The following is an 11,570-nucleotide window of genomic DNA, read 5'->3' as shown; positions in this document are numbered from 1 at the left end:
ACAGTGTTGGCTATGTGGCAACACCTGTGGGGCTAGGGCAATGTCCTCCAGGATGTGGGATATGCTCTAAATCAGTGGCTAATATACGGTATTGTCTCTCCCCTAGGCAGCGTTCGTGGGTTCAAGAATCAAGGGGTGAAAATGGAAATTGTTCTCTCTATTGCTCCTAGTGATCCACTAGCAAAATTTTGCTGCCTGCCCAGAACTTGAGGCTCTGCTGGCCTAGAGGTCTTAGTTCCAAAGCGAGGAAGGTTTCCACCAGGAAACACAACAACGATTCCGCTGAACTGGAAGTTGAGGCTGCCACCTGGCTACTTCAGGCTCCTCTTGCCACTGAATCAACAGGCAAAAAGGGGGTCACTGCACTGGCTGGGGTGATTTATTCTGACTATCCGGGGAAAATGGGTTGCTACAACACTATGAGAGTGAGGAGTATATCTGGAATGGAGAAGTTCATCTAGGATGTCTCTAAGTGCTCTCAAGTCCTGTGATTCAAGTCAGTGGAGAACTACATCAACCTGGTTCAGGCATGGCTGCTAATGGCCCAGACCCTTGAGAAGTGGAGGTTGGGGTCTCCCCCCAGGCAAAGATCCACGACCAGATGAGGAGGTTGCTGAGGGCAAAGTGACTATGGAATGCTGCCTTAGTCCATTCGCTGCTATAACAGAACACCACAGACCAAGTGGCTTATACATAACAGAAATTTATTTCTCACAGTTCTAGAAGCTGGAAGTCTAAAGTCAGGGTTCCAGCATGGTTGGATGAGGGCTCTCTTCTGGGTTGTGGACTCTCATTGTATCCTCATACGGCAGAAGGGGCAAGGGAGCTCTGTGTGGTCTCTTTTATAAAAGCACTAATCCCATTTATGAGGGCTCAACCCTGGTGACCTAAGTACCTCCCAAAGACCCAACCTCCTAAAATCATCACATTGGGCATTAGAATTTCAATATATGAATCTGAGGGGGATACAAGCATTCAGACTGTAGCAAATGGGTAATGGGAAAGGTAGTCATAAGCATAATTATAAATGCCAGCCATGACCATGTGACCAGGTGCAGAAACAAGAGCTATACTAGTTACAAGTATTTCTTCCTTTTTTTGATACGAATATGTTTGTATATATATTAACCACATACCTTTATTTTCTTTCCCTCTTTCCCCTTAGAAGCTAACATAAGATGTGTTAATGGTAGCTAACTTTATTTCTCAGTATTGAAACTACAAGACATCAAAGGAGTAGTGTGGATCAGGTAAGAGAAGAATGGACATCATCCAGAGACAAAAAGGAGATATTGTGTCCTCTTCTTGGGAAAGGTTTAGCATGGTTTGAGTTTTACCTGGCATAGATGTATACTTTGGGTAAAAGCATGACTGTTATTCTCTTTATTTGGAGATTAAGTATGGTTTAAGGAGATGTGTATGTGCAAGTTGACAAGGGGTGGACTGTGGCGGCTTTGTAACATATTGACCTGCTTTGATTGAACTACATTTCCCAGAATTCCATTTTTGGTATGTTTCCAATTGGGTTGAGCCACAAGGGAGACTCTTGTGGGATATTTGGGGGCAGAGGGAAGTAGCAGCCATTTGGAAGCTCACACATGTTGTCTCTTAACTGCTGGCTCATTTCATTGGTCCTGCAGCTGCTCCCCCTCCCCCTGGATCCTCCTTCAACTGCTCTACCTCCTGGGCCAGGTGTGTGCTTAGCTCCACGATTGAGGGGCCCTGGCTTCCACAGGACACCCACAACACCAAGGTCAGAGGCAACAAGAATGACATGGGGTTCAGTCCATCCTCATGGATTTCAGCTCATGCTGTGGGTTCCAGCTTGTTGTGGCTCTTCCCCACCTTACATCCTTATTCCTTTCCTGAGTGCCTGCCCTGTGGACTTCAAGTTCCAGCATCAGACTCAAAGACAACACACCGACAGCGACTGTTTAACCAACTCCACTGGTTGCATAATATCAAACCCTGTAACAAGTCCCTTCATAGATGTTTATCTCTGTACATGTGTCCTAGTGGTTCTGCTTCTCTGATTGAATCCTGATGGATATACCCGCCAAATTCGTGTTACTTCAGAACCAGAGCCTAGAACGTGGGCATGATCTCTGGGAGGTAGGAGATCTGGCCGGGAGAGAGCTTCCATTAGCATCTGACTGAAGCCTCAATCCAAAAATAAAAAAAGAGGGGAGGATGGAATTCCATAGGGAAGAGAGGAGGAATACCAAACTCAAAAGCTGGAAAGAGGGGGCCATAGGAGGAAGATGGAGAAGAGAAAAAGAGAGCAGGAGAGAGGAGCTTTCACTGCAGATGCCTTCCTTTCCAAGAGCCAAAGCTGAGGGGATCACTTCCCTTATGTGGTTCAAGGAGGCAAGAAAGGTGGATAAAGTGACACTGTCGAGCCCTCCACACAGAGATTTATCACTGTAGGTGACATCTTTTGCTTCCTCCTGCCAGGCAAACACTCTCTCCTCCTTGGGTAACAACACTCATATTTTCCTTTGGGGAAAAGTCCCTATGGTTTGGGGTGTGACTCCCTTTCCTATGCCCCAGGCCTGGCAAATTGTACCCTGGCTACTGTCATTGGTTCTTGGATGGGTACATGAATAAGATGGGCCAATGAGACTCAATTCTGGGACTTTTGTTGAAATTTTGTCTGGGTTATTCAGCCTTTTAATAGAATGTGAACCTGGAGTTGCTGGGGGCCATTGTTCCCCCCAGCAGGGGAGAGTCAGCCTGATAATGAGGCCAACATAGAGGCACACTGAGCTGGTAGAAGGGAGAGAGACACACTTCTAATGTTGTCCTTTGAGTACCTGGATCCAACTATGCCTGAAGCTAAATACTTTGGACTGTTTAATATATCAATAAGTTCCATCTCCTTTGTTGTTGTTCTGTTTAAGTCCATTTGAAATTAGGGTTCTGACACTTGCAACAGAGTCAAAACCAATACACTGACCCCTCAGTAAAAGAACTTGTTTACAACTGCCTCACAAGGTGTGTTTGACTTGGAGGCGTAGGGGAGGAAGACAATTCCTCTACCCACTAGGTCCTTCTGGCTGGTCCAAGGATTAAATTGACATGAGACAGAATAACAGGAGAAAATCAAACAAAGTTTAATAGCATGTATGCGTGAGAGAAACCCAGGAAAACTGAGTAACTTGCCAGAATGGCCAAAGCCTGTCACCTTAAATACCATTTCAGCTAAAGACAAAGGAGGATGCTGGGGGTAGTGGTTTGGGGCTTCAAAGGAGAGGAAGACAATTTACATGTAGATGGAAAAGTAAATGGGCCAACTATAGACAATGTGACCTGAGAGACACATTTTACATTACATTATAGTTATCTTATGGTATAAGCTCCTTCCTGGGACAGACCTTCTATCTTAAATTCTTTTAGGCAGTTAGTGGAGAAGGTCAAAGTTTCTTTCAGAGTCTTTTTGTCCTTAAAACTAATTAAGGCAAAGAGACACATTTTGGAGTGGCCAATTCTGATCCACCGCAGGGGAAAAGCAAGGAGACTGGAGATACCATTAACAATGGCAGCTAGCTTTACTAAGCCCTTATTATGTGCCAGGTGCCCTTTACATACTACGTGTGTTATCTCTTATAATCCTCAAAACAATCTATGAGGTGGCTACCAAGATTGCCCCCGTGTTTTAGATGTGGCACAGCGAGCTCAGGCAGCCGGCTCAAGGTTACACAACAAACAAAAAGCATTGTGGGGAAAGGACTGCAGCCACTTCCTGATAACAGTGACTTCGAGGACTCCGCAGGCGTGGGAGAGGGAAGGGTCGCATCTCCTGATTCCACTGGGACCGGTCAGCCAAGAACAACATCTCGTGTGGCAGAACAGAAGGAGTCCTGCCTCTGGCTGGTCAAGGAAGATCTTTGTTTTGGGCTGAAAGCTGTCCCCAAATAATTGTCACCTAACAGTCCTCATTCTGCCCTGTATGGACACAGTGAAGTTGGTCCCGTCTCGCCCACGCCAAGACTGTACCTGGGGCCCTCCAGGACCAGTTCAACTGACCCCATCTCTTATCAACAGAGTGATTAAGGATTATCTTTCACAAAAACTGCAAAGTCACATAGCCAGAGAACGTGTAAAAGAAGAGATCGTGACCTGAAACAACCTCGGAACTAAAATCCTCCTCCCCATGGAAGGAGGGGGGACACCCAAGGACCGGGACACGACCAGAACGTGAAAGTCGGACTCTTATCAGAAGCGAGTGGTCCCTCATTCAAGAAGATCCAGTGTTACAATTCCTTCCCCGCCCAGTCATAAATGTTTAAAACCTTACCATGAATGCTTGAAGCCCACCAATCGAAACCTGTCCCACCAGCATTTCCACGCGCCAGCCTCTTCTCCCTAACCTCTGAAATTTTGACCCAAATCCTGAACTGGGGAGACAAAATCTGAGAGCACAGGCCCCCTGTCTCCTGGCAGATCAATCTGCAGAATAAAGCTGATTTCTCCCCGCAAAGGCTGGTGCCATAATTAATTGGCTTGTTTATGTGCATCGGGCCGAGAACCCCAATTTTGTGCGGTAACAAGACCAGCAGATGCTGGAATCCTGTGCCCTGCATCTTCTCTCCATCATCCCCCCGTGGTTTCTTCCACTGTTATTGGTTGGCCGTTCTGGCTGCCCTTAAAATATACGCCAGGTGTGGGCTGATGAGCTCCCACACTTCCTCACCTCCTGACATCGCCTCAAAGCTCACCTCAGGCTCAGAGAAAAACCGCATATGCTCCTTGTTTTGCTGTTTTCAGGTAAAATCAGTTTAATCCTTTCTCCATCGCGCCACTGAAATGCTGAGCTTTCCAGGTCTGCTTTTTTCTCATCGTGGTCACATCTGACCATCCAGAGGTCGATTCCTAAAATGCAAGTCTTCATGGTTAACAAAAGGCACATCAGGAAGCGATGGGGATGTCTTTCCTCCCCTGCAGCTGTGTGCAATCTGTATCCTAAATCTCGTTCACAGAATCTGATGGAAGAACGTGTAAAAGAGGGCGTTTACGGGCACGTCTTCCATGCAACGTGGGAGTAGCATTGTGCGACTTGCTCTTAGGATAAAAACCCAGCTCCCCAGCCTGCCGCAGGCCCTGCTGGGCCTGGATGCCTGCATCTCCAGCCTTGTCTCCCCATCTCTCGCTCTGCTCTCATTTGCTCTCTACTCCAGCTCCATCGCTCAGACTCACAGTTCTCTCTCGGCACAGGGCTTTTGCACATGCTGTTCCTTCCCCCTGAAATACTCTTCTCTGCATTCTTTATATAGTTAAATCCTCATCCTTCAAGTCTCCACTCAACATTCATGTCCCCAGGGAAGCCTTCTTGGAGTCCCCGGTATTCTATGCTCTCATGGATTCCTATACTTTTCCTTCATAGCATTTATCACGTTTACTTTTATTTTCGTGGTTATTTCAGTAAACTATGCCCACACTCCCTTTAGAACATGAGCTCTGTCAGGGCGGTGACCAGGTGTTGGTCACTGTTGACCAGTATAGAGCCCTTGAATGTGTAACAACTGGCTATGAGGTAAGGTGGAAGGAAGGGGCGCTAATTGATGGCAATTGCTGATTTCCATGGTGTAAATCTATCACCATAGCTGATTTGAAGCCACTAATTTGATTTCAACCAAAATTCCTGAGAAATTTAACAATCGGCTCTTGCCAGCTGGTGCGAGCCGGCTCCAGCACCCCACTGCCGCCGACTCCCCAGCACCCGGCACAAGTTTGTTGAACGAGTGAATGAATGAATGAAATTAGTCCCACAGAACTAGCTTCCTTAGCTGTGCCTATCCACAGCACACTCCCCATCTGTCTACTGCAGGTTTTTTTTTTTTTTTTTTTGTGAGGAAGATCCGCCCTGAGCTAACATCTGCCAATCCTCCTCTTTTTGCTGAGGAAGACCGGCCCTTGGCTAACATCTGTGCCCATCTTCCTCCACTTTATATGGGATGCCGCCACAGCATGGCCTGACAAGCAGTGCATCGGTGCGCGCCCGGGATCCGAACCGGCGAACCCTGGGCCACTGCAGCGGAGCACGTGCATTTAACTGCTTGTGCCACCGGGCTGGCCCCTGCAGGTTTTTTTTTTTTTTTTTTAAAGCAAAACTATGTTTTCATCAAGTAAAATGCATTCGGTGTAAAGGAATATTCTATGGGTACAAACTTCCTACTTTTTCCTGGTGTTAAAACATCCTTTCTTGAGTGTAATTACAGCTTTGCAAACTGTTAGCTGTGATTCATTAGTGACTCATGAGATAAATTTAGAAGGTCATGACAAGCATTTCTTTTTTAAATGGGATTGAGTAGAAGAGAAATTTCAGAGTTTCAGAGTTTGTCTCAGGCCGTCTAGAAGTGTTGTTTTGGGAAACTTTTGTTGCGAGCATGTGTTCACCCTGAGTTGTGATGTACAGTGACTTTTTAGAGTCAAGAAGTTTTGAAAACCACTGTGGTTGATAGCAATGCTTTTTTTTTAATTAATAAGCTTTGTTTTTTAGAGCAATTTTAGGTTCACAGCAAAATTGAGGGGAAAGTACAGAGAGTTCTCATATACTCCCTGTCCCCACACAGCAAAACCACCCCATTATCAACATCCCCCACCAGAGTGTCCATTTGTTACAACCAATGAACCCACACTGACACATCACGATCACCCAAGTCCATAGTCTACCTCAGGGTTTACTCCTTGGGGTGTGCAGTCCATGGGTTTAGACAAATGTATAACAACATGTCTCCATCACTGTAGTGTCATGCAGAATAGTTTCCCTGCCCTAAAAATCCTCTGTGCCCTGTCTATTCATCCCTCCCTCACCTCTAACCCCCGGCAACCACTGATATTTTTACTGACTCCTTAGTTTTGGCTTTTCCAGAATGTCATATAGTTGGAATCATACATTCTGTTGCCTTTTCAGATTGGCTTCTTCCACTTAATAAAATGCGTTTAAGTTTCCTCCATGTTCTTTCATGGTTTGCTAGCTCATTTCTTTTTAGCAGTGAATAATATTCCACTGTCTGGATGGACCACAGTTTGTTTTTCCATTCACCCACGGAAGGACGTTGTGGTTGCTCCCAAGCTTAGACAATTATGAATAAAGCTGCTCTGAACATCAGTGTGCAGGTTTTTGTGTGGACAGAGGTTTTCAACTCCTTTGGGTAAATACCAAGGAGTGACATTGCTGGACCGTATGGTAAGAGTGTGTTTAGTTTTGTCAGAAACTGACAAACTATCCTCCAAAGCATCTGGACCATTTTGCATTCCCATCAGCAATGAGTGAGAGTTCCCGTTGCTCCACATCCTTGCCAGCATTTGGTGGTGTCGGTGTTATGGATTTTGGCCGTCCTAATAGGTGTGTAGTGGTATCTCATGGTTGTTTTAATTTGCATTTCCCTGATGACGTATGATGTTGAACATGTTTTCATATGCCTATTTGCCACCTGCATATCTTCTTCCGTGAGGTGTCTGTTCAGGTCTTTTGCCCATTTTTTAATAAGATAGCAATGCTTTTTACTTGCAGTTTTTTCCCAAAAGCAAGAACACTATGTCAGACTTCATATTTTTATTGCACACTTTACCAGTTTGTGAAAAAAAAATACCAAAGTCTAAAATAACCCAAAAAACCCTGGCTTCCTAAGTCCCTGTCTTCCATCCTCCGGGGACCTAAAGCGTTGAGACCACCGAGCTCTGAGAGACAGAGAGAGAGATGGAGAGAGATGGAGAGAGAGAGAGGTCTGGCTTGGAGGCCAGGGAACTTCCTGTTGCGGGCTGCCTCACCCCTACCCCGCCCCCTGGCTGATAGTGCCCACGCCACAGCTGTGGGAGCCCTTTCGATCCAGCTGCCCCACCTGGTGACAGCAGGGCAGGGCAGGGAGCACCATGGGGCTGAGGCCTGCTGCCCCCATGCTCCACATGCAGAAGATAGCCCCTAGCCAACACCTGAGAGCTGAAGTGGGGGAGGTTGGAGGGGAAGCCAGACCCAGGCCATTGGCGAAGTCACACATCCCGCCAGGAAACCCCTCTCTGGACTGTAGTTGGCTGAACAAATTTCATCATAAGTCACTTTCCACTTGCTGCCTGGAGCCTCACACTGGACACTTTCACCTGTGTGACCTCACTGAACCTGCATCAGAGCCCTAGTGTGCCTGTGTGCGTGTGCGTGTGCGTGTGCGTGTGCGTGTGCCTGTGTGTGTGTGTGTGTGTGTGTGTGTGTGGCGGGGAGTGGAGGAGCTTCCGTGAGCCCATTTTACAGAGAGAGAAACAGCCCAGAGTGGGGAGGTCACGTGAACAGGGTCACACAGCCCGGAAGCCACAGTCACGGCTGTGATCTGGACCCTGGAGAGTCCAGTATTCAGGTAACCATGGGGCCCAGCTCCCTCCCAGTGGCTTCACAACAATCCCAGGTGGTAATAATAACAATATAGTGGCTGACACCTACTGTGACCTGAGCTCAACGTGCTCCGTGTGCCTTAGACAGGTAGTCTTTGGAGGTTGTGTCTATCGTTATGCCCATTTTACAGAGGAGGAAACTGAGGCACAGAGAGGCCATGATCACTTTGGGAAGGACAGACAGGGAGCACAGCTGCTTGCACTGAGGGCCTCTGAGCTGCTGGCTCTTGAGGCCTCTGAGCACCTACGCTGTGCCAGGATTTGTGCTGGGCATTGGGGTGACAGCTGTGACCACAACCGGTGCACAAACATGAAAGTTTCAGAAAGGAAGTAAAGCTGGGGGGTGTGATCGGGAAAGGGCTGTGGGGCAGAGGGGCAGAGGGGCGGGTAGTTCAGTGGGGTGGTCAGGGAGGGCTGCTCCGAGGAGGAGACACTCGGCTGAGCCCTGAGGCCTAAGAAGGAGCCGGCCTTGCAAGGCTCTTGGGGAAGGAAGTTCCAGGCAGACGGAACAGCAGGCACAAAGGCCCTGAGGTGGGAACAGCTTGGTATGTTTGAGGAACAGAAAAGGGGAAGTGAGAATGAGGCAGGAGGAGGATAAAGGGAGGAAGGGGGGGGGAGAGGAAGCTTCGGGCTGGGGGAGGGCAGCCCAGAGGCTCGGAGCCTCGGGTGTGGAAGCAGGGATGTGGGGCGTGGTCTCCCAGGTAGGGTCCACTGTCAACTCCTCTTCCTGGCTCTTGGGGCGTCCAAACACCCCTCCCCTCTCCTCTCAGGCAGTGTCTGCTCTCCTCACTTCCCTTGCAGGGTCTGCAGTCCAGCTCTAGCCCCCCATTACCGCGAGGGCTCGTGGGTTCCTTCTGAGCATGAAGACGGGGCTCCCTGTATGCAGTTCCTGCCTGCATTCATTCATTCATCCATCCATTCATTCATCCATCCATTCCGTCACGTCTTTATCCACTCATCCATCAAATGTTGATTTGCCTCAGGTCCCCTGCCCTGGCAGGTCCCTCTGGCTGGAACACTGTCTTTTATCCATCAGGGCTCTGCTTCCAACTGTTGCCTCTTCCAAGATGGCTGCCCTGACCACCCCCAGCTAATTCAGCCCCTTATGACCCTGTTAGCAGGTGAGCTGCTCTTCGTGATAAAATAGGAGAGGGTGGTGCTCTCTTTCTATATATAGGAGATATATTAGCCTGATGGGCATTCATTTCCCCTTCTCATTTTTCGTTGGAAACCATCCTTTCCTTCTCTTAGTCTGTGAGATTGGATGGGGCCGGCCCCATTCCCCAGCTCCAGAAATGAGCACATCATCCAAGTAAAGCCAATGAGAGACAGCTGCAGAACTTTTGCTGGAATGACCCAGAAAGCCAAATTTTTGTTCTGCCGTGGTTATTTATCTGGTAGGATATAAGGTTTGAGCTGCTGGGGAGCAGAGGACCTGCCTGAAAACGAACTGAGTACTGAGGAAAGCAGAGGTGAGAGAGGGAGAGAGGCACAGTTCTGAGTGTATTGTTTGAGCACCTACATTCAGCCATACCTGAAATCCAAACTCCCCCTGGACTTTTCCATTATAAGAGCCAATAAGTTCCCTTTGTGCTTAATTAAGCTAGTTTGGGTTTCAGTCACTTGCAACAGAAGACCTGATTGATGATAAATCTTCAAAGATGTGCCGGCAGTCAAGCTTGGGTACTTTCCCCTTGAGGGATGTGGGCAGGTGCTTCCCTCACTCTGAAGCTGTTTCCCCTCTAGAGGCTCCTATTCGAGTGTTTGTGGTTCGTTCAACCTGAGATAGAAAAGCAGAATCAAAGTGCCAGACGGGAGGAGGGGTGGCTATAGGAGCAGCCAGGCAGCCAGCAGTGGGGACTAGGAATCTGCATTATTGATAAGCAAATCCATTTTCCTTCCCTCTTCTCTGTAGGCAGAGCCCTGAATTTATTAGCTCCGTTCGTGTGTCCAGCAACAGCAGTCTAAGTCAGTCGCAGTTCTCCGGTCCCCTTGTTGGTGACTGGTTCTGGAAGGGGCTGTGACACACTCTTGGCCAAGAAGACGTGAGGGGACATCTGCTGGGGAGGGGTCAGCAGGAGGTTTCTGGGGGAAAATGTTTTTGTTCTTCAACAGCAATGCAGGGGAAAGAAACTTCCTTTCTCTGCCTCCCGCAGAAAGCGCGGCAGTGTGAGGGCATTGACTGACACGGAATTCGACTCTCTTGAGCTCTCAGTCCAAAGCAGGATCACGACAGAGTCTGTGTTTGGTTCTGCCCTCCATCCACGTGGGGAAAGAGGGAGTGGTAACAACATTCTTCTAGTTTAACAAAGAAAAGCTCACAAATCTTTATCCTTTTCAGAATCAACATGCCAACTCCCAGGGCAACAAATTAGGTAAGACAACAAATCACAATTACAGATTTGGGGAGGGGGGGGTGAAGTGTCCTTTCCCGAGATGTACCAGTCGTCTCTGAAGTCCCTGTGGCCTACAAAGAATATTTGCAAGAGGAGTTTTATGATGCCGAAGAGTGTCTGATTTTCTCAGCTGCAAAGAAAGATAATTTTTCTACTATCTTTCTGTAATTTCTTTCACCAGCCTTTAGAAGAACCTATAAGAGCTGGAATGTCAACGTCAAGACCTGGAATCCCACTGGTTAGTACCAAAAGCAAAGTCAGAGAGACTAAACACTTCAAATAGGGAAAGGAAATGGGCAGAGTAGGATTTCAGCAAAAGGAAGTATAAGGTTGTAATGTTTTGCATCCACAGGAAACGATGGCTGGAACTGTAGCAGCCACGTTGCCACCCTGAGGGATGATGCTGCCAACATGCCAAGGAATCTTAGTCCATGGGGACATCATTCAAATGACGCAGTGACCACTGTAGAACCTCCCTACCTTGGTGGGACTAGTTGTTTTGTAAAATAATAAAGGCCCTTATTTTTTAAGATGTTTGGGATTTGTTCTTCCCTCACTTGCAGCCAACAGCATCCTACAAGATACACCCAGGGTAAGTGATGCACACGAGATGGCACAGGAACTCAGACAGTGCGACCCACTCAGGGCTCGACCTCGCCGGGCGTGGTCCTGGCTGTCAGCTCTGAGGGCCCCATGTCCCCCCCTCCAGACCCGATCACTGCTGGCATTACAGCGTTGATTATGGTCCCCAAAGTCAGCAGAAGGGAACAGGGAATTTTTTTTCAACTG

General features: G+C 47.9%; 1 long non-coding RNA gene across 1 annotated transcript; it reads left to right on the top strand.

The window, feature by feature from the left end:
• Positions 1 to 8,826: 8,826 nt before the first annotated feature.
• Positions 8,827 to 11,311, top strand: LOC131397841 (uncharacterized). Its single transcript, XR_009216793.1, has 2 exons — positions 8,827 to 8,916; positions 9,422 to 11,311. It is a non-coding gene; the product is annotated as an uncharacterized LOC131397841 (long non-coding RNA).
• The last annotated feature ends 259 nt before the right edge of the window (positions 11,312 to 11,570 follow it).

The sequence above is a fragment of the Diceros bicornis genome, chromosome 34 (genome assembly GCF_020826845.1).
Source record: "Diceros bicornis minor isolate mBicDic1 chromosome 34, mDicBic1.mat.cur, whole genome shotgun sequence".
Lineage (NCBI taxonomy): Eukaryota > Metazoa > Chordata > Mammalia > Perissodactyla > Rhinocerotidae > Diceros > Diceros bicornis.
This window is presented reverse-complemented; position numbering and strand designations above follow the sequence as displayed.